The sequence below is a fragment of the Rhipicephalus sanguineus genome, chromosome 6, assembly GCF_013339695.2.
Source record: "Rhipicephalus sanguineus isolate Rsan-2018 chromosome 6, BIME_Rsan_1.4, whole genome shotgun sequence".
Classification (NCBI taxonomy): Eukaryota; Metazoa; Arthropoda; class Arachnida; order Ixodida; family Ixodidae; genus Rhipicephalus; species Rhipicephalus sanguineus.
In genome coordinates, this window is record NC_051181.1 from 39104384 (window position 1) to 39128390 (window position 24007).

Below are 24007 nucleotides of genomic sequence, written 5' to 3' on the forward strand. Positions count from 1 at the left end.
CCGGCCGAGGCAGACGCTGCGTTGGCCGCGAACTGGTATCACGTGGGACCTCGCGTAGCGTTCGTTTGTTTACAGTGGCTCGCAACGTCGCAAGCAACTGCCATGGGCGCTCTGCTGAGCTTCTCGTGCAGGTGAATCGAACGGACCTTGTGTTGTATCGTCCCTTCCTAATCGTTCTATGCGCTGTTAACATTTTGAAATGGATTTGAAATGCCCTCTTTGCTCGTGAAGCGTGGACTCGCTGGTGTACAGCGCATGTCTTTTATAAATACGCACTTGTCATTGCGTGCGCTTGTGCTGTGAAATACTTGTCACACGAGACCGACGGCGCTGCTGCGCCTTGTGATGCCAGAACAAGTCTAGCGAAGACAAAAAGCTTTTCACGATACTGTCCGGCAAGTGCCACGAGTGTCGAAGACTTGGTCACAGAATCGGAAGGGAGTACTTCAAGCAGACATTTTCGACTCTCCTTTGCGAGGTAAGTTGCGAGTCTGTCCTATATTTATGCGTCGAGGTTCGCGCAATTCGATGTCCACTCACCGTAGACACGCCGCAGTTAATTTTGCACTACGTCGCCATCACTCATGCACGTTTTATTATTGCTTTTGGTGGGTCTTTATTTTGGTTTTTTGCCAACAAAACGTGGTTATGTTTTCTGCTTGACGTGATGCGCCGGCTGGTTCGAGTTCGCGGTATTGGTTTGTGCGCCTGGCATCATGCACACGGACTCGCGATTGAAAATGGGATTGCGAAACTTCAGAAATTCGGCGCAGCTCTTTTGAATAAACAAAGCTGGAGTGCGAAAACTCACATTAGGATTTGTACTCTCCGTTTGTTTTTGTTGCGTGCTCGTTTATTCAGAGCAAATGGCTTTCTCGAGGCTCTCTTACGTTGACCGATCAGCCGGTGGACTTGCGATGCGAAGGTAGCTAGGTGAAGTGGGCGTGCCCGACCGAGTCGCAGGGTGCGTTCATCGTTTAGGAACCTCACGTATACGTGCCATTTGGGGCGAAGGTTTACATGCTATTTCGTGTGAAGGTTTATATATGCGAGTGGAGCTCTCGCGAAGGAAACGTTTACGCGGTGACACGCTAGTTTATGCATTCGCTTGCTTGTTCATTCAGCGATATAGTTCGTATGTCAGATATACAAGGCGCAACTGCGCAGTATATATGGTTGGTGTGTCTAATCGCTTAACGAAACAACCAACGCTGTCGAAATATATCAACTATAAATGATGTACGCCTTCTGGCGCATTATTAAGGCGAAAGCCTTAAACGCCTCACGAAACGTTAAAATTGACCGTCGGCGGCGTCGAGTGATGCAAAAAATCGTCACGAAATGACGTCATCGTGACGTCACACATCGCAAAAACTTGTGACGTCATGGAACGCCACTATGACGTCACACGATGGTGTCGTCACTTTGCATTGCCTCTGTGACCATTGGGCCGATCACGGAGTCAGTGCTAAACCAGGTGAGGTGCAGAAAGATTTCGGAGAAGGGCGGGCGAGGATCAATAAGTCAACTGAAGACTAGCAAGAAGGTGGCTTTCGCCTTCGAGTCGTCTTAGGCGAATGCATAGGGACCCTGTGAGTTTTGCCTAGGCGCCTGATCTCCAGGACTAATTGATCTTGCGCACGCGGTGACTTGAGGGACTGCAGCGCGTCTCGTGATTTGGAATTTACCAATGAAAAAACTGCCTTAATAATGAAAAAAAAACTACTAAATTTAACAATAAAAGGTAAGCACATGCTCTCTGCACATATTGTATACTTCATGCGGCACTACACATAGCTGTTATGGGCCAGCGTTACGCTCGTTTAGACAGTGATTCCACTCTTGCGCCAAAGTGCGCCAAATTGGATTTACTGCGCCATCCTGATAATATATCGACGGAAATTACGCCAAACTGCGCCAGAGTCTCGAGTTTTGGGGCGTCTGTCACTGGCAATCGCACCGCCGGCGCGTCATAACATGTGCAGCTTGAATCTTTGTGCCGCCAAAGTCAACCACGGACCAAGAATTACTTTGTTGAATAAGCGGCGCTCGTGCGTGCGTCCCGAGTAAGCGACGATGCCATGCACGGGGCCGGGGCATGCAGCTTCTGTTGCGCAAGTAGCTTCGACGGCGAAACGCTCTCTGCAGAGGCTGGCGACGTCTAGGCCAATCGGTAGCGAGAAAGTGCGAAGGCGATTCATCGGCGGACGTCGTCTCTTCTAGAAACGCTGCTGATAGCTCGCTTGAAGCGTCGCACCGGCATGCAGTTAAAAGAATCTTCCCGCGCGTGCTGTTAACATGTCTGTCACTTCTATTTCTGGACATCGCGGAATGAAATCTAGGAAAACTGGCAATAGATATGTGGAACAATATCGAATTTTCCGTACTCCGCTTCCATAAAAGAGCACGTGAATCGTGGGACAGCGTTGACACTTTTCCTCAAATATATTTTATCCATAGATCTTCATACAGAATAGCTTTTTCGTAATTCCTTCCACCAGCACACCCGTGTTTGTAATCGCTCTTGCGTTGAGTACTCCCATAAAAGGCCCTGCCCTTTCGAGCTCGTGAGTGCTAGCGTCCCAGTTTGAATTTTTTGCTTGCTTTTTTAAAAATGTCATCTCAGTAATAAAAGCATGCCTCCTGTTCGGAGCAGCCGCAGTTTGGTTTTAATATGCGCACCTCACAGTAGCGGGTCTTTCGCTGACGGCCCTGGCGTCGGAAGGCCCACCGTGAAGCGGCTACGCCATGTGACACGTCGGCCCCTCGCTTCTCAGGATCAATAGCTGACGGTCAAAAAGAAAAATCTCACTTTCGCTTAAAGGCGAAGCAATGAATGCGATACCAACAATTTGTATGTATTGTTGTACGAAGTAAGGCTAGCAGCTAACTCTTTTGGATCCGATCTCGCGTAACTCAACAAAACGCTGGTTTAAAGGAATATGACCACTCCAGGAACCGAAGCGGTTTTCGTGCTGTCAGTTCTCTAAACGCAAAGTAAGTGTTGAGAGCACAGCAAGTTTACAAGCAGTCTCCTGATGCCTCGAAATAGAGCGCGCGCCAGGCACCACCCCCATCCCTCCCCTCCCCTGGCGTCCCTTCATGCTCCTTACGAAAGACGGGCGGGACATTTCCTCTCTGTTTGATGAACAATCGACGGCAGCCTTCGCATGCGGTTTGATGTTATTAGGGAGCTTTCGAATAGCGTACGGAAAGCTTTGCGTTGGCTTTTCGCGCCTGCGCATGCGTCGTACGCTAACCGCTTGCGGGCTCCTGTTAAGTGACGGAATAGCGGGCCGCAAACGCTAACATTGAAAGGGACTGTCTACCGTCCTTCATCACTTTTCTGTTTTGTACCGCAATCGAAAGCATACAGCGTGAAATGTTTAACCCTGCAGCGGTTTCTCTAGAAAGTGAGTAGAAATTTTTAAAACAGAATTTTTCGATCTGCGTTCGGTCTTCCTTCATTGGCATGAAACAGGCCCACAACACTGGTTGGTGGACGCGATGACGATTGTAGTGCCGGTATTAAAACCGACAGCACACGGGATTTCTGTAGGATTACATTATTTTCACTGATCAGTAATGTAGTGAATGTAAGAGTCGTTCTCAGTGCGCTAGAGGTTAAATGAAGCCTTATTATACGATTACAGAACGCTTCTTTTGCTGTAATCGCAGTCTATGCATTTATTTTAGCACTGCTGCCGCAATCCAAGCCAAGTTGATTCATCAAAAGGAGACTATAAATGCACGCCTTCACAGCGCAGCACATGTGAGACATCCGAACAGCAATGCAGCGGCATGGTACAACCAGCGCGGAGGACCGCATTGCATAGCACATGAGTTGAGGCAGACGAAATCGAAGGCGGCGCCGCAAGCAGCGCCATCAGGTGCCTTTTTAGACGCGTGGAGAAAAAAAGGCAAAAAATTACTCTGACACAACCGAAAGCTGCCTCAAGTGCGTAAAATACAATTTTATGTTATACATGTTTGTTTTTAAGCAAAATGAGTTTACCTGCGAGGATTTCTTGTCCTACCAGTAGATTGAACCACATCGCCGTTGGGTGACGCTAGCGGTCATTCTTTCACAATTTTCAACATCAAATTAAAAATATAATTCCTTTTTTATGGGACAAAGCATGCTCGTTGCCGCCGATGTGACGAACGATCTTCTCATTTTCACCACAATCAGAAAAAATTTTCCGAGTGGTAGACAGTCCCTTTAACTTAGCGTACGCTATTCGAAAACTGCCCATTGCATGCGCCCTCCGTGCGACGGAGACGGCCGGCTCGTTTCATCTCCGCTGCAGCCGCGCTCGTCGCCGGCGCTCGCGAGCTTTTACTCGCGAAGTTGAACATACGATGCGCGGGGTGCATGTTATCAATTTGGACTTTATATGGAAAGTGACGGCACAAGAAAAAAAGACCGTCCGAGAGTGTCCATATAATTGCTATCGCAATAAAAGGAAAAAAAAACATTGAGGAACCATTCCACTATGAGCCGAGATGCATCACCAGCGAAGCTCGTTTAGCGCACGGCACAGAGGTGACATGGGGAAGGCCATTTTGGTATGTAAGGCCAGGTTCTTAACGGCCAGGCTGTTAACATGGCTATGCAATATTAATGCGAAATCCTTAGATGCCTCATCAAACACGACAATTGACCGTCTGTGTCGGCAGCGTCAACACGAGTGATGCAAAAAATCATCACGTGATGACATCATCATGACATCATAGATCGCCAAAACGTGTGACGTCATTATGACGTCATACACCGCGACGTCATCACATGACATCGTAGCATTTGCACTGCCTCCGTGATCATGGAGATAACAGACACCAAAGGAAAGGAGATAACAGACACCAAAGAAAAATTACAGGCACAGTTATTGGAGTAAAAAGGGGGCAGTGCAAAAAAAAAACAAGAAAACACAGCATTGCCAAAGAGGTTCCTGGCTCTGACAGTGAGCAAGGAATGAGATAGCTATGCTGTTTATATGCAGTTCTACTGGAATTTAAAGTGCAGTAAGCCTTCATTTATTAATTAAATTGACAAGCGTGGTGTCGGTACGTGCATGGGCAAACACAAACAGATCTCACTTGATGACCACAAGTACTCAACATCACAGTGCCAGTGTGATAAACATCAGGCAAAGGGAGACACATGCTTTGTGCTTCCACTTGTGTCAGTTGTGACAGTAAAACCAGCATTAGGCAAGCAGAAAGACAGACACACAAAGTCACTACCGCCTCTTTTTGGCTAACCTTTGCACTCATCACAGATTACCTCCAAGGTAGGGGCTTTGTATGATCTCAGCTGCACTGACAACCATTTGCAGGCATTAGAGAAGGAGGTGTACCCTCACCAGCAATCACCCTAGTATTCGCTTGATCACGTGAACCTTAACGGTAGGTACACGTGAAGAAAGCACGTGTCAAGCCACCATCTTTCGCAGCTCACCGTCAGAGGTTTTCCTTCGCACAAAGAGGATCTTAAAGCACTCAGACTTTACACAAACCGTCAGTGACGTCAGCTGAAATGGCGGTGGTGAAAAAGTGTTGATGCAAGTTCTATCGCAATAACAGAAAAGTTTAACGGTGCCATACCAGACGTTAGTCTTGCTGCACCCATGGCATCCACTTTCTTTGCATCCACATTAATGAAGTTTTGATTTATTATGTATCCATTTTAACTTCAAAGAGAACTAGCTTCCTCTACGCTTTCCTGGTTTCACGTATTTGTTGCGAACAACATACTGAGCACATCACTTCCACTTATTCCTCTCGCTCGTTACAGCATCAGTGATGCAGAAGTAAGACCACCTCATGGACTGTGTGCCTCTCGTAGGCAGTCAGCGAACTGGGACGTGACTGCTGCTTTTCTGCAGAGTCGACAAAGCCCTTAACCACAGCTTCCCACGGAGATGGTTCTGTCGTCTTCCTGCAAGGTGCCACACTAACAATTGCTACAAGGCTCTTGACACAGCAACACATGGCAGTTTAGTTTTGAGCTAGCTGCTCATCCATGTTGAAGGAACACAAGCAACGTAAAATAGTGAGCACAACACAGAATAAAAAAAATCTTGGCAGATCCCACTCATTCTGGGAGTCGATGTCATGCGAAGCAGTAGGTGATTTGTGGTCTATACCGAATTTTTTTATTGCTTTGAATCAAGTGTTGTGAGCTGGACCGACCTCTTTGTGCATTTTGAGTAGGTAAGGGTATATTGTGGGCAGGCCCTAGCGAGGAATGTTTTTTAGGTGGTGGGGGAGGGGGGAGGCAGGGAGCACTTGCTGAAGGCGCCAAATATTTGAGGAAAGCAACTACTTTGACGAAAACACGTATTTGAGGAAGCAGCATTTCAGGGGGGGGGGGCTCCTAGCCTCTGCAAGTGTCGAGGCTACATTTGTGACATTTGTTTTTTAAAACACACCAACAAATTGACTGACTGCCATACAGGTGTGGTGTATAAGGTTCCTTTTAGCTGTGGCCGCTTCTACGTAGGATGGACAGGCTGCTGTGTTGACCAGAGATTGATGGAACATGAGAGATTTCTAACCGGAGCCTCACCATCTCATCTATCTTTACATTGTGGAGAGTGTAAGTTCATATCGAAATTCGATGGATGTGCAGTTTTGTACAGGCACAGGATTGAAGAAACGCGTCTGATGGCTGAGGCATGGCATATCGATAATAGGGTAGGGCATGCGTGAGCCAATCAACTAAACTTGCATAAAGAAGAAATCAAATGCCTGAACAGTTACCTCCTATGTAGATCCCCATGCGTGCTGGATTGATAGGTATCGCTTCTTGCTTGGGCGTGCGCAGATAAGTTTTTCTGCCTACTCTCTTTTCCATTGCAATGCACCTAGCTGTTCAGTTGTTAGTCGGCGTCTGCGTTGTCTTGACTTCTCTCCTGCGTCCGTGTTTGCACGCCCAGTCTTTTAACGTGCACCAAAGTATGTCGGTGTTGCTTTGCCCCATACCAGGCAAGCTAATATTTACCCTTCATGACACTGTTTACTTGAGTAATTTCCACAGTCACATAACATACAGCATTGAGACATGGGGCTATGCACACTCCTCCTAATATGAGCTACTTGTAATCATAGGTTGGCCAACTCACTAATGAGTCTTGCGACATGACGGCATTCGATGTAGACGTGCCGTCGTCACTCATTTATTGGAGAGAAAGGCGGACGGCCAAATAAGGAGGCGAGAGGCCGAAGAGGAGTGTTGGCCGAGGTGTCCAGCCAGCCAAAGTCCCAGAGCGTTCTTACTGCCTCGCACCACAAGCCACCTGCGCTCGTCGTCTTTTTCTCCAGCCGGCTGGCCACCACTGGCACGGCACTACAAGTCAACTCTCACTCAGACTCAAATCCAGCCATGAGTCTTAGTCGGTCCGGGGAGTAATATTTTTGGTGAGTTGTTTGAGTCAAATAAGCATGCTTCAGGAAAATTTTAGTGAGTCCAAGTCAAAATGAGTCCTGTTCAAAAAAAAATTGGTGAGAATGAGTCCGCATGATTCCAGTTGAGAAAAATTTTGGTTAGACTGAGTCTGAATTAATCTGGTTAAGGAAGATTTTGGTGAGACTGAGTCTGAGCGAGTCCGGTTGAGAAAAGTTTTAACGAGTCTGAGTTTCAAGTGTGTCCGGTTGAGGAAAGTTTTGGTGAGACGTAGCCCAAGTGGGCACTAAGCGCAAAATATATTTCTTGGCAGAGTCTGAGTGAGCTCCACTTTTTTTGCCGACCAACGCTTGTAATGCCGCAAGAACAAGTGCTTCACACAATGCTATCTTCAAGCCTGACAGAGCACTTGCGCCACCATTTCAGTCGTCAGCAATAATGGCTCACCGCACCTCAAGGTAATACAAAATAGTTTGGCTGATGCATAGTACATTCCTGTAACAAGCCCTTTCTCTCCAGCACAATCATCCAGAAAAAAAAAGAGAGAAAGCTTGAGGCAGCCTCGTACTAGTGGAGCCAAGCCTGAAGGAACAGCGGAGCTGGCCAACCTTCCTTGTTTTTCTTTATTTTTCTCTCTTTCCTTTTTCTCTCTCTGTCTCATTTTCTAGCTTTCTTTCCCTCTCTTGCCCATCCAAGTTATTGCATTCCAGGCTGGACAAAACAGCACAGCTGAAGAGTGCATGCCGGGCACACGTGTTCAGGGAGCGAAGAAGACTATGAAGAAAAGGACCATGCACGCTGGTCGAATTGTTGTGTTGCACGCGCTACGTGCAGGTGTGCCAGGGGTTGCTAGGCAACGCGCAGTGACGTCATTGCTCGGCACAGTTTCTTGCACACAGCTTGAAGCCGAACCTCGAGCTTAAACAGCACTGCTGTTAAAATGTGTGCAGTCATAGAGTTTCGTACAATAAGCTAGAGAGGAAACTGGCGCTGCAATCGTTCAACCATCACAGGAATGATGGGAAGTACAGGCTTCGGATTGGTTAGCGCTAGCTAGCGAGCTGTCTATGGATTTTGTTCTACAGTTTCAGTTTCGTTATTTGCGAGGAGTGGGTAGTGGGGTGCGTTTCAAAGCACTCAAGCAGCGCCTTTATTGTTCAAAGAGGCTGAATACCGCTAGGTTTCTTGGTCTGCTGCCGCGTTGCAGCTTTACAGGTTGTATTTGACAGTTTTAGCAAAGCGTCAGGCACTCACCGCTGCGCATAGATGTAGCGTCCCATGCCAGTGCAGGAGATTGCATAGAGTTCTCGTTTTTTGATAAGTGCTACTTGTCAAAACTCTTTCAAATCGACTGCAAAACAACGGCGAAGCTAAGCAGACGCACAGTCGCGCACCTCTGTCTCGACTTCACAACAAAACGAGAGATATGTTGTAGGCTTGGAAAACCACTTGGAAAGACGCATCTGGCATCGCAGCAGATGATACGTTAACTGTTTCTCACTCAATACGGTACTGTTATTTCCACAAATAGATAATGTGTACTTTCAAGGGAAAGACAAGCGCGTTTGTTTTAAGTGTTGTAAAGAAAATAATTCATTATATTGTGATGCCAAATCAGGAACACAATTGAAGAGCAATGCATACCCTGGTGGTTGAATTTGTCCTGGTTTTAGTTCCATCTCACAATCACACAAACTTTTTGCAATAAGTTCTACGTACAAAAGAATGGAGCAAGTTTTAATTGGAAATAACTTCACATCGCTTTGTTTTACACTCGGCAAACTAGCGTCGTGGATCTCAAGAACCTAATCCATCCGAAGCAAATCCGAAGCCTGTACTTCCCATCATTCCCATGGTGGTTGAAGCGCCGCTCAAGGAGCCCGCGTAGACACTAGCGCCAGATTCCCCTCTAGGTATTATTGTAAGAAACTCTATGGTGTGCAGTCAAGCCCAAAAGATTTTTAATACTACTAGCCCACCTGTACATAATCTCTATGGAAAATGGACAACACAGTACACCAGAACCTTCATAATGATCCATGAAATTCCATTCCATAACATGACCTACGGAATTCCATTGCTCTATTGAATTCCATTCCAAACAAATCTGCAGAATTCCGTCCCTCTGATGCCAGGAGAAAGCTACAATTTTCAACGTGCATTTTTAACTTCAAAGATAACAACTTTCAGTCACGTGTATGATGACTGTTCCCTTCTCTGCGCATATTCACTTATTGCACAAAAGAAACAAATGATTACGACAATACGACATGAACATAGACTGGAAGTTCACTGTTACAAACTGCACATAGATGTGAAAAACAAGGTGTGCAAAAACCAACCCATCACCACCTCAACTGATCAAAAAGAAAGGGGCGTCAGAAGTGAGGCTTCATCGTCACTGCACAGCGAAATAAATTTCTCGGATGCATCGACCTGAAGCCTCGACGTTTGATGGATTTCATCTTCGTTAGCGCTTCCAGGATGTCTGTGCCTCGTTATGTTGATTTGTGCACATTCGTATTTTTCTATTTTATAAGGCATATAAGAATAAACTTCCGGTCATAAGTAAGTGTTAGTGTTGTGTCATCCTCATTCGTTTTTTTTTTTCTCAATTCTTTCATGCTGTAAGTAAACGTGCCCTACTTGCTATGGCTTTTCGCTTGAGAAAGACGTAAAGGTTCTCGCTATCTTCTTTTTTCTGTGGTATTCAACTTGGGCAGATGTTTGTCTACGTAAAAATCAAAATTTTTAATAAATTTGTTTTGCGAGTCTTATTCCTAATTTTTAGCATTGAGATTGCATGTTGTCCTATGTATTGCTTCTTTGTTAATGTTTTTTCATTGAGATTGCATGTCTTTATTATTTTGTATTCTTTTACAAATTAATTGCGTGAGCCCAAGACTAGCATGATTGTTTAGGGTTCAAATGTTATCAAACACGAATAATAAAAATGTAAAAAAAAAATATTTTTTAAATGATGGCAGCCTGCACTTCAAAAGAAACAATAGTAGACTGCAAAAAAAAAAAACAGACAATAAAAGACTCTACGCACAAGGTAGCACAAACAATTTCACGAACATTATTCAAGGCAGAGAACTGAAAAGTAGAATTAGTTTTTACGTGATTCCATGGCCGCCACGGTAACTATGCAGCTCGCAATGCTCAAATCAGTCAATGGCCATGAATCTTAGTATATGGTGCGGTCATTTGAGTATATGGCATCATTTGTACTAAGAAGGGGGAATAATTTGTAGGCGATTTTGAGAATTAATTGCAAATTACAGGCTGCATGCTGCACTATAACGTTTGGTCCGGTTGTTCTCAGGAGCCTCGACCACTGATCGACGTTTTCTGACCATGCTGAAAAAGTGCTGCAGGGCCCCTTTAAAAAGCAGGAAGGAAATGTGCACAGAAAGTTTTAGAAATAGTCTTGAGCATATCTCTCTGCGTAATAACGGCAAAGTTGACGTAAAACTCGCTCCACAGTCCTTTGAGAACCTTGAGTGACATTTGGCTAGGAGGCTTACCTCGGCATTATGTTGTAAACATTATGGCTGCTCTACGATCACTGCTGCCATGGCTTTGACTTGGGCTTGTTGGCCGGCTTGTTCACCTCTCTCTCCCGTAAGCTGGTTGACCTAAGTGAGGATGAATACAGTTCGAGGTCTACACCAAAACGTTGATAGATGGATTGATTTATTGAATTTAATATGTCAAGGCAACACAAAAACTGGTCGGGTACTGTAATGTAAAACTCTGATGCAATTTTGACCTGCTGAACATTTAAAATATGCACTCTGAGATCAGTACACGAGCATACCACCTCCATGACCACAACAGTTCAAACCAAAATCGGTTAACAAGTGCTGAAAGGCATTGTTGTGCAAGAATGTACTGACTTTCTTTAATATGAGAGTAAAAATTTTACGTAAGACCAGACATTGAAACTAGCCTGCTTATAAAGTTTCTCTGTACTCGGGCGAACACCATTTTTTCTTATGTAAACTTTCTCTCTCAATCTAGCTGACTTACACATTTGATTAATGCCGAAATGAGGTGACAGTATTGGCAAAATGGTTGTACACTTTTCATTTTAGAAACAGCAGCAAACTGCCAGTCATGACTTGAGAATGCCTGCAGTATGCACTCTGGTCCATCCTTATTTGGTGAATTTCCTTTACAGGAGTAATGAATATATCGTTGAACCAGGATTGTCGCTGGAGCCAGCGTATTGAAGCGAACTTGTCTTCAATCTTTACAGGATAAGGGGATGGCCGCAAGACGAACCCAGTGTTGCGCAAGGTGCCTGTGCTGATGGCTGGTGCGTTACTGCCAGGTGCTCCTGGGTGTGGCAGGTGCGGCTGGCTTGACAGAACTGCAGACCGACACTGCGGTCCGGGACAACAGAGATGGCCATCTCCCACAGTGAGTAGGCTCTGCTGATGATAATTTACCTAGGCAGTAATACCCTTTCACAGATTCTAGGGGACGGTTGCCAATTCTGAACTCCCGGCTACACTGAACGTAATATCCGTCTTGTGGATATTTATCTTCAGCCATAATGCCTGCTGAGTTCTATCATTTGTATCAATGTGTTGCCATTGTTGCCGCGATATTCTCCATTAATCTTCATTCCTATTTCTTCCGGTGTTAACAATCCTATTTTGCTAATACTAGAAACTGAGGATAACAAAGAAACTTGAGAAGTTAAGGGCTACGCAGTGAGCAATGGAACGGAAAATGATAGTCATAACATTATGAGATAAGAGCACGGGAGAACTGATCGGAGAACAACCAGGGTAGCCAATATTCTAGTTGACAGTTAGAGAAAGGAATGGATCTGGGCAGGTCATGGAATGCATAGGACAGACAACCAGTGGTCAGTTAGAGCAACGGAATGGTTACCAAGAGATGGGAAAAAAGTGGACGGTGGCAGAGTTAGGTGGGGTGATGAAATTAGGAAGTTTAAAGGCATAAGATTTAAGTGTATCATGTTAGATAGGGTAAACACAGAATAGGCTGATGATGAATGCAACATTGACATGGCTTTCATGCCTTGGAAGCCTAACCTCCAAAACCATGATTATTAATATATTGTAAATACAAAATACACATTCAGTCTAACGCTGTTACCAAGATTAAGAGCGTGCACCATGATCTGGCACTGAAAACTCTAGCTATATGCAAGAAGATTTGGATTCAACAAGTCCAAATGATTGCTTAAAGGAACACTAAAAGCAAATATTAAGTCAACGTCGATTGTTGAAATAGCAGTCCAGAAACCTCGTAGTGCTATATTTAAGACAAGGAGGGGCTCATTTTGAAATAAAATCACGTTTTAGTGGTCCGCATCGCGTTAGCGCACTTCAAATCACCCACCTGAAATCAGACATTCATGCGTCACTGTTGCCGTGCCCAACGTTGCCCGCCTTTACTGTGCGGCTGCCGACACTAGTAGCAACAGAGCAAAAGTAGCGGGACCCACAGCAGCAACAACGGCCATCGAAGCCATCGAAGCTTGCCGCAATCGCCGCAATGGATGTGGACGGAGAACTTGACAACGAGACATTGGCTCGCGACGCTGGCCTGTATGCCGCGGCAGTACGCGATCCCGAAACTACCACTGAGACGCGACCGCATGAGCGAAGCAGGGCACCGGGCAAAGCGCAGTTCGGCGAAAACGGAACCTTTGAACCACGCACGCTGTTCCCCATGGCAACGCCACAGAGGTTCTTTTTTCCATGAATCAAACGGAAACGAACAAGCAGAATTTTATTACGTCTTTTGATGCACGGAAGGTTCTTTTTTTATTGCTGCTAGTTTGATTACTAGTGATTTATTGTAAGCAGACTCTCATACGTCATCGGGATCACTTCGAAAATGTCCCACTCGTGGCGCTCATCATGTGATACATTTAGCTCAATTTCTCGGTAAGTAGGTATTGCCATTTTAGAAGTTGTCATACATTGAGCTTTTACTCTGACATAAATTGTTATTTGCCTTTAGTGCCCCTTTAATTAACTGGTGACATTCTCATTCAACTGCAGGAATTCCCTGCCGCAGTGCCAAAACCTGGAAGCTAGCACCTGGGACACTGAGGCGTGCACTTACCAGACGTGTACTCCTGTGCACTTCCTTTCATTGCCAATGTAGTCAACGTGATGGTGCTGTCGCACACGACGGCCAGGTGGCACCGGGGCCCTCGTCACCGCCACGTTGTTCCTCCGATCCTCGGCAAGGAAACTGACAGTTCCTGAAACACAGCCACCTCATTTATGAAAACTTTCCAAAATGTAACCACTACAAAGAAATCCTGTCCCAATTCTAGGCTGGCACAACATAACGGTCCCTTCTGTTCGGCTCTGTTCTTTTGCTGCCATCCTCTACTCATAATCAGGCAATCACGATGATAAAGTGGCAGGAAAGCCACTCGGACCACTGATGAAGTGAGTAGCGCTGATACATAACAGAAAGTTATCACGATCCCCCATGCAATCTGTACTGAAATAAAAGCCACACTTTCTGTGAATTTACCAAGAGAAGCTTTGTTTCATCAAGTATGGCTCGGTGTTGCTTTCATACAGCCGTGTTTTACACAATATTCATGTGCCAAATGCTTGCCGTGTGCTTGCGGCGAATGAAATCATTACATCTCAGTTTTGCTTTAAAGGGGCACTGACACAAAATTTCGCTGCAGCGGGATCAATTGGCGTGAATGCACACATATCGTCCACCAAATCTCAACAGCGAATATAGGTTCAAAGGTAATTTATATGAATATTGAAGTTTGCATGTGCAGCCGAGTGCTATGCGCCGCACCTCGCAACACTGCATCGCCTTGGGGACCTGAAGGGGACCCCTCAACTTCCTGACGTCACCACTGCAGCCAAGCTCTGAGCTGGCGCATCTAGCAATGATGACGTCATAGTTGCCACTGCCCTTTTTGCGGCACTTGTGCCAGCAGACTGCTATTTGGGTGTGCGCGCGGTATTTCTTTGGCCTTCACTAGCCCTCTCGTCTCTTGTGTACGCTTGTGAGGTAAAGGGGTGTCCCTACGCTTATTTTGTACTTTTTTTTGTCGACTAAACATTGGGATTTCTTGCTAAAAGAGTGAGAGGGCGAAATATCTCCAAGCATATACGGCAGAATTTCTGGTCTTCCATGAGCAGTGCAATCACCAGTACTGAATCTGCTCCCAACAACATGGCAGCTGCATCAGTTGCAAACACTAGTGCCATCTTAAATAATTTGCACCGGTGCGAAAACCAACAAGCAAAACCTCTTCGTGACTTCGTGAACAGAATTCATTTTGCCTAGAACTCGACCATGTAATTGTAAATTGATAGAATGGGCAAGAATTAGTCGATCTTGCAGAATATTTGGGAGAGCTAACAAGTATACACACAGACCGTCGGACTGCACCTGACCTGAGTAAATGTGCTGCGACCGACGCATGTGCCAGCAGCCATCCAGCATAGAGGCGGTTGGACAACCAGTGCATGATGAGCTCGTGCATGCGGTGCTGTGTCACCAGCATGCGCACGAAAGCCTCGCCGTGCAGGGGCAGTGTCCTCACCGTCAATGTCACCTCCAGGCCTCCCTTGGCTGCACTGCGCACATTATCGATTACCCAAAAGCCGCAGTTTTACCATAAAGCTCAACACCAGCGAACGTTACAATTTCAACAGCACATATCTTGAAGCTGATAATGGTTGGTTGGATGATCCCACACACGAAGGTGACGTTCAACCAAGCTGCTCAGTTGACAGTTTGGCCAAGCTGATCATTGCTGTAAACTGGGTGAGCAGCATATTGGTTCATCTCCGAACAGGTACATAAGGTGAGGGAAAAGAGGCCGTGTCCATCAGCTTGTCCCTCATTTTAGGCAACTTTTCACAAATAACTCAAACACACTGCCAGTCTTGTGTAATTTGCAACAAGTCGAGACACCCTGAGCCCTGCAAGGAGAAATGCTGCCTTATTTGTCCATTCTGGACCCTGGAAAACAATGTTCTGCAAAACCAGTCACTACATTGTGTATGTGAATCATCCGTTCTTCCCCTCTTCTCACAAATTCATGTTTTGTAAAGCACCAGCATTTCCACTGTCTTCTTTTACCTTCAAAATGAGGAGTTGAGTCTTTTAGTTAGTTCAATCCAATGTAGCTAAATTGGGCTCATTGGTGCATAAGTTACTTAGGTGATGCTATAATACTAACATGGGCATCAGAAAATCAATCCTAAAAGCAGCAAAGGTAGCAATGTTGAGAGCTTGATCAGAATGCAAGCTTCACCTAAAAAATTTAGTTTCTATGAAAGGCTCAAGCGAGTTGTCTTCAAGAAACCAAGGTGGGTATCTGTAATTGGTATGGCCCACCCCCCTCATGGAAATATTTACGCCTTCACGTTTCCACATCTGGGCATGGGCCCTATTGTTACTGGCATTTAGAGAACAGTAGCTCTTATTATTTTGCTAGTAGATCATTCTGCACGAGGTGCGCGTGCCGTACTAAATGTCTAGCTAAAACTATGCCCATAAAACGTTCTTTGTGATAGCAAGTTTCGCATTCACTAAGTACAAGCCTAATGTGTTCACTTATTTCTGAAATAATGGTGCATTTTCAGGACACAAAGAACAGGAAGAAAAGAAATAGATATATACCAATGCAACAAAAAAAAAGGAAAAGAAAATTAATTGAGGACAGAAATCAAACAAAGAGCAAATAGAAGAGCTAGCAATGTCAAGATCGAAACACAAGGTACTGTGTTGAGTCGCAATGCCTCCCTCCTTTGAACCCCACCAGAAGTTCTGCCCCCCTCCCTTTTTTTTTTCCACCTGCATCTTTGACCACTTCACACTTAGCCCATTACTGATGAACATGTGCCCTTGTGGCTCTCGTTCTTTCTTAAGAGTCTTCAAATACCTACACACCTGTAATTTCACATACTACGACCTTGCTCTCGTCTTGCAGGGGGGCTGACTGAGGGGTAACCCTCCTACAGAAGAGAAAAAAGAACGGCACCGGTATCCCAAACCCTCCCTCCTGTGTGACTGTTCCCCTTCTTCTCTCATTTTCCATTCTTTTAGGTTTCTTTGGTTTTCTCCCAATGCTCCTTCCTTGTTATTACTGTTTTTTAACCTATGCATCTCTTAGAGGGGCCCTGCAACACTTTTTCAGCATGGTCAGAAAACGCTGCTGATCAGTAGTCAAGGCTCCTGAGAACATGCGAGCCAAACATTATAGCGCAGCATGTGGCATGGAATTTACAATGAATTCTCAAGATCAGCTAGAAATCACACCCTTTTCTTTCTACAAATGATGCCATATACCAAAATTCACGGCCATTGGTTGATTCGAGCATCGTGGGCTCCATGGTTACTGCGGCCACTGCGGAAGGCTGCCACATGCCCGTGCTCACACTGAAAGTAAGCCGTGCGTTCAAAGAGAAAAAAAGAAAAAGTGCTCAAGGTCACGACGCAGATGTGACGTAACTTCTTTCCCCCGTGCCATCCCTCCCTGCTTAGCTTCCAGCGTGCTCACAGGGACGAGAACAGAGAGAAAGCAATTACAGCGTGCGACAAATCTCTAACTCCGATCGTACTTGGCAGGTTCTTAAACTTTTCGCGGTGGTCGATTCGTGAGGCAATAAACTCCTTTAGTGAAACTATCCGATGGTTACTTGGAAAAGTGTTGCAAGGCTCCTTAAAGCTCTAAACGCGAAAAAAGAAAAATGGCTGGAACAGGGCACACTTCTTGCAAAGTGTCACCCCACGGAAATCGCTGACTGGGTTTGCGGATCTTGACATCGTAGCCGCAGTCTACGAGTGCTGTGTCTGCCAGCAACAACAGAAAATTAAGGCAGCGTCGCACTAGCGGTGCCAAGCCTGAAGGAAGGCTATTTTTACCTACCTACCGATGCCTACTACTGGCCACGCCTTACTGGCGACATCGCTCGTTACGTGAGGACATCCCGGGACTGTCAGCGACACCACCGACAAGGCCAGCGAAATCTCTTCAGCCAATCGATTAGAGAAGGCTAGAGAAGCTCCAGAAATTAATCTGATGCCATATTACCCAGGCATTCCTTTAGTTATCGCTCAATCTTGACAGTGAACAGCTAAAACATTACTGCAAAACACTGGCATGATACAACGAATTGACTAGCACGTTGCTGGAGCCAACGTTTTGACAAACCAACTTGTCTTCAAGTTCCAGCCTTGAAGAGAAGTCCTCTTGTCAAAATGGCTCCGGCGACACCCCGTGTTCAAGAATTTTTTATCTCGGCAAATTGGTGTTTTTCTGGCCAAGACATGACATTGGCTTAATCCATTGTGCTCAAGACAACGTAAGCATTTTAATGTCGGGTCGGCTCATTTTCATTACTCAGTTTGTACGGAATGTGTTATGCCAAGCTTCCAAAAGTAAATGCCAAATTCCAACATATGTTGTTGGTCATGCATAACCTTTATTGTAGCAATTCCAAACAATATGTTGGCCACTTGACATAGGCTGTAGCAATGGAATTGACTTTGTCCAGGAACCTCCACTCAAAAGGCACAGTAAAGTACAAGGTGTCTCCATCAAGCAGACATGTATCAGCGCAACAAAAATAGGAAGGCTCTCTTGACAAACACTAGCACAGCAGCAATACTTCGCTAAATCGTTGAACATTTGTAAACGCCCATAGCAGCAGTTCAATGGCTTATTTTGTCTCAATGAAGCAAGTTTAGATATGTTAAAGAATCTTGAATAGGCAAAATCAGAGAGTTCCTCCACAGTGGTGTGTGTCAATAATATTGTGGTTTTGGGAATACCTGGAATTGTAATTTAAATCCTCCACACAAAAGGCATGATGAACCAAGAAAATGTTTCAGTCAAGCATGCACCTGCACCAGCATAAAAAAAAAGCGAGAGACTACTGTGGTTAAAAGACAACGGACGCTGTAAGACAGGGCAACAATGGTTTAGGGAAATATTCACCCTAGTTGGTAGCACATGCTAAGAATTTTTTGTGTAAAAGCAGCACAAGAACAAAAATAGAGAGACACAACATGTGCACTAACTTTCAACAGAATGGTTTACTGCACACGAGGCAAATATTTACACAATGCCGGTGCACTCACACTGCACCAAGAAGCGATGCACTGAGATTTGTCTTTTTCCGTTTCGTTTTTAGAAGATATACATAACACTTATAAGCTCACAGACTACTGCACATTCAAGAAAGTCTATTCTTTGTCCGACAAGGACAGCGACAAAGTACTCACAGAACTGGTACCGATTTTTGCAGTTTTTGCAGCTTATAGTATTATCAATCTCGTCAGTTAAGCTCTGTTGTTCGATAACACATTTGAGTTCTGCAAGAAAGGTTCACACCCACACGCTCTACAGTGTAATGCAAGCCACCCATCATTGGCTTTATTTACAAGATTACAATGCTCTCTTAACCTATCATTCATGCAGCGGCTTGTTTACCCAACATACTGCTTACTGCAGGAAAGCGGTATCTAATTAACGAAAGCTTCTCCGCGTTCTATGTCGTTTCTGGCAAGCAGTTGTTTTCTTCAGTGCTTGACTACTAATTCTGCAAATCGATTTCAGCTTTCATGGAGCTGAAGAACTATTTGTACATTAGCACGTGACATCAACCTTATTATGTAGTGCGAAATTTTGTGCAAGTGTGGCACAACAGCTATTCCTTTTTGAGCGACATCCCTGTTGGAACAGCTGACTAGAGCAATAGAACAGTACTTCCTAATCGGGCCCTCTGCGACTAACACTTTCGTTTGAACAACGTGCTGTGTGTGAATCTTTCCCATGTGCTGTGTGTCCCACTGAGTCGTTGCGCTATCCAACTACAGAATAAAAAGGTTGGCATCACATGCTAATGTGCAAGTAGTTTTTTCAGCTCCATGCAAGCTGAAATTGATTTGCAGAATCAGCAGTCAAGCACCAAAGATGACGACTGCTTGCAAGAAATGACATAGGACACAGTTTGTGGAATGCTGGGAAGCTGTCATTTATCAGATACCTGTAGCTGCAGGAATTATAGGTTAAGAGAGCATTTTAAAAGAAGTGAATGTTGGGTGAGTGTTTCGACATAGTAAATACCATCGTAAGTAGCGCAAGTAGACAGGACAACAGTGTTCGTCTGTTCCTTTCTGTTGTCCTGTCTAGTTGCGCTACATACAATGGCATTTATAAGAGAGCATTATAATCTTGTAAACAAGTGCGACGATGGATGGCTGGCGTTACAGTGTAGATCATGTGAGTGGGAAGCTTTCTTTCAGAACACAAAGGTTTTATCAGCTAATAAGGTTAATAAAAAAGTGGGCACTACTTTTGTTAGCACTCCACGACTGTCCTTATCGAATAAAGTATTGACTTTCTTGAACGTGGAGTATTTCGCAAGATGATTAGTATGCCGTATATTTTGCTAAAATAAAACGGAAGAAGACATATCTCTCTGCATGGCACCTCGGTGAAGCTTGAAGGCACAACCATATTGTCTATTGGTGCCTCGTGCAATAAACCATTTTGTGGAAAGTTAGTGCACACATTGTCCCTCCTTTTTCGGCCTAGTGTTACTTATGTTCAAAAAATTTTTACCAAGTGAGTTGAGGTCACTTATGAGTACAGACAGGAAATAAGTAGGGGTGTGCAAACCGCGAAATTTCATCTCGAATCGAATTCGAATCAAATAGTGCCCAATAGTGGCCAAAAATACTGAATATCGAATCGAATACAAAAGATTTTATTGAAAATTGAAAGAAAAAACAAAGCAATAAAATCTGATCATGCCCTCAAGCACATAACGCGGTGAGTGACTATTACCGAAAGACTACAAATAGTCATGCAGAAACACAAACTGTTCCGCATGAGCTGTCTTCAGGCTCTCTCACCGTGATGTTGCGTTTGGTGCGATTGAAACCATGCGCTCACTGGGCAACTCGATAGCAGGAATGGGAAGGTATCGCAAAGCAATTTCAACGATACATAAATAAAGTGCAGCTCCATGCTTGGCTGTGCGGCAGTAGCGACTGCACAGCGTCAACAAATTTTCACATGTGAAGCCAATCACCGAGGGTTTCGCGGGCCAAAGTCAGGATGTTTTACGGTGCTTGCGGCAAGCGCAACCGAACTACGCAAGAAGTCTGTGCCGTTGTTTCAGACGCGAAGTTGGGAAACGCTTGACAGTTTTCTCAAATGTTTTTTTTTTAAACCAGAATATCGGGGAAAGTTTCAACGAAAGGCCTACTGTAACGACGAGCGTTTGTTTTAGCCACCACACACTAACCAAGTTGCACCATTGCACCTTAGGAGGGTTGCACAGGGGCGTAGCTCGCGAGATGGCGCCAGCGTCGAAAAGGCAGCGCATCCATCTTTGTGGTCCCCCTCGCCCGGCCTGCCCGGGAAGCAGTGCGAGGTTCTTGGGGTCCAAAAATGGTGAACTGTGCCGTATTTGGTTGCTACAACCACTCGAAGAAGAAGCCTGGTCATGAGAACGCGTCTGATGTCGGCTTTTTTTCCATACCTAAAGTTATTGTAAACTAATGCAAGCACAGGAAAGACGTCACGCAGCGACGAAGAGCGGAGTGGCTCCGACGCATCAACAATCGAAAAGACTTGGATGGCTGCCTGCGAGTGTCGAACCCGAAAAAGCGGTGCAACATCAGTCAACGTAAGCAGGTAGCCGCTGTGTCATTCAGATAACAGCAAAAAACAAAGTAGCATTGGAACAAAACTAGAAAAATTTGAGGACCCTTAAGCTTGGCTTTTAAGAGTAGAACGCGACAGTGGTACCCTTAGTTTTAACAGTTTTGCAGATGAAACAACTATTTTTCTTAACCGCACTCGTTTCGAAGCACGATCGCTAGTTCCCTCGTGTTCCTAGGACACGGTAACCTGTTGAGGTCCGGATGGAGTGCGAGTACACAGCCGCTTTTGGTCGATCGGCTAGGATTCAATCAATCGAGACCGTAGGTGAACTCTGGGCGCGCAACTGCATGCCCGACGCGCGTCGTTGGACCCTGCAGCAAAGATCATTTTCGATCGCAAGCGGCTTGGGCTCAAGCACGAACGAACTATGCCACTTGTGTCACCCCACAGCTGCTTGCAAACGGTGAAGCCCTTCCGCACAAAGAGAATTTATGAAGCGACACTACCGCGGCGCAAAAATAGTTCGTCCGAGCACTGAGCAAGGGGAATGTGAAGCATGAGCACCACTCACGTTTCCGACGACGTCGCGGCTGCCGTCTCCGAGGTCTCGAACTGTTGGACCGTGGTCTCGTGGCTGTTGGACCCATTCGTCGAACTGTGGGACCGTGGTCTCGTGGCTGTTGGACCCATCCGCTCGTCACGTAACTGTGGGCGTCCATCGATTTATAGGCTTGAAGCTCGTCCCTTGTTGCAAAGCTTGTGTCAACAAGGTAGTCCTTGTGAGCTCGATGCGAGGATAACACTTCACGTCACACACAGCTTCATCGCTGCTGAAGTCGAACGGGTCGATGCCGCCGCAAAGGTGAACCTTATCTTCGTAGCGAAGTTTTGCCGGACCCCGGAGGTCACCCGCGTAGGCACTCAGCCGCATTTCGCAAAGGTACCGTAGCGGCATGCATACGGCCCCTGCTCGCCGCTTTGAAGGGAGCGCGCCACCACGGACCGCAGACATGGCTAGAGTCGGCTAGAATAGGGGGAGTGAGCGCCGGCGGCGCCGGCTCCCGCGTGGGCCTTTTGAGCCTTTTGCGGTGAACTCCCGCGCCGCGCCGGACCCGTTAAAATCACTGAAACGGGAAAAGTACCCTTACAAAAATAAATTTAGACAGTCTAAGCCCATTTTTAGACAGTCTATGGACTGTCTACATCAAGGAGGTTTAAAAAAATTCTGGAGTGGAAGCTCTCGCAGCGCCTTGCCAGCAAAAGTGAAGCCAGCTTTTGCCCACCAAAGAGCTCGGAAACATGTGCTTTTCTGGTAGTGCCTACTTAGAGATCAAATGGCTTTGACCTGTTAGTTAATTATAAAATAAAAGATCGTCGTTGCCGACGAAAGTAACCAGTCGAGAGGAGTATTGGCGAGAGCCAAGGCCATACTCGCCAAGATCATGCGCAACGAAACGCAAGTCCTCTTTGTTGACGCTGCAAGATATTGGAATCAAGGCGCTTACGCCGTGTCCGTGGTGGACGCCCATGCCTCGCTCGTCAACGCAGCCACGGTAGTTACCAACTTCACCCACGAAGCAGAAGAAATGGCCATTGCGGTGGCCCTTCAAAGCTGCACGGGAGCCTCTATCATTTACTCGGACTCCAGAACAGCCATAAGAACTTTTTCGGCTGTCCTCGTCTCTTCGCAGGCAGCTACGGTTGTCAACAAGCTCTTCTACCAGGGGCGTAGCCAAGGGGGGGGGGGGGGGGGGGGTTGGGGGGGGGGGTTCAACCCCCCCCCCCCCAAAATTTTTCAAATTTGCTTGCGTATATATACTAGAGCTGTGCACGGGCCGTATTTCCGAGCCCGAGCCCGGCCCGGGCCCGCTGACATTGTCGAAGGCCCGCCGGAGCCCGACGGCAAAGGGCTGCGAGCCCGCCTGGCCCGGCCCGACGTACGAAAACACCATCCCGGGCCCGGCCCGGCCCGGCCCGGCCCTGCTTTTTGAAGGTTTCGCTGCGGGCCGTTCGCGCGATGTATCGCGTGGTCGAAATCGCGCGATCGCTCGGTTTTTTCACATTTTGAAACCGTCGCTCATCACCCAGAAGTCACAAAACACCAGAACCGAATGTACATCAGCGACGTACTAAGCACATCAGCTGTACACCAACAAATAACGTAATAATTATGCACGTGCATATAAAAAATACTGCGAGACAATGGTAAACGTTTTACGTACCAACATGCAACAAATATTTTATTTTCATTGCATACCTGCGACAGCGCGGCACTTTTGCTATACAAGTAGACGGCCTCATGCCAGCAACAATGGAGTTCGCTCGCCAAAGCCGTCACGTGTATGGGGTATGCCCATGCAAGCGTCAGCGCGTCAGCTTGCACGAAGGCTATCAACGTCGGGTCGCTCGTCGCTGTCGCGTGCATTTTCACTCATATGGGATTTGGCCTTAAATCTAACGCGAACAGTCGCGTGGCGCCGTCACTAGCTCAGGTGCTTCTCTGTTTGTCGGAGTGCAACAGAGGCAGTGCTTTACCTGCTCCCCTTTTGTTGAAAGTAGCGAATGGAAAAGAAAAGCGGTAAAGGGCGGTCGCGGGAAAGGCGCTGCATGCGTGCTACAAAACAATTCCCGCTCATTCTCTATATTTCGGGCTTGAGTCGGGCTTTGCGCCGGGCCCGAGCCCGGCCCGATAAAACTGCAAGTAGCCCGGCCCGGGCCCAAGGTGAAAATACGTCGGCCCGCCCGAGCCCGGCCCGCGGGCCGGGTCGGGCTCGGGCTTTCGGGCTACCCGGAGCCCGTGCACACCTCTAATATATACACGCACACATACAAACGCACGCACGAACATGCATAAAGCATGGTTGAACCCCCCCCCCCCCCCCCCCGAAAAAAATTTCTGGCTACGCCCCTGTCTTCTACCAAGAAAGGGGCGAAGA

At 46.3% G+C, this 24007-nt stretch overlaps 1 long non-coding RNA gene across 1 annotated transcript; it reads left to right on the forward strand.

Moving 5' to 3' along the window:
• The first annotated feature begins 213 nt into the window (after positions 1 to 213).
• LOC119397829 (uncharacterized) lies at positions 214 to 13572 on the forward strand. The gene is made up of 3 exons (XR_005184620.2): positions 214 to 478; positions 11673 to 11836; positions 13459 to 13572. It is a non-coding gene; the product is annotated as an uncharacterized LOC119397829 (long non-coding RNA).
• Positions 13573 to 24007: the final 10435 nt, after the last annotated feature.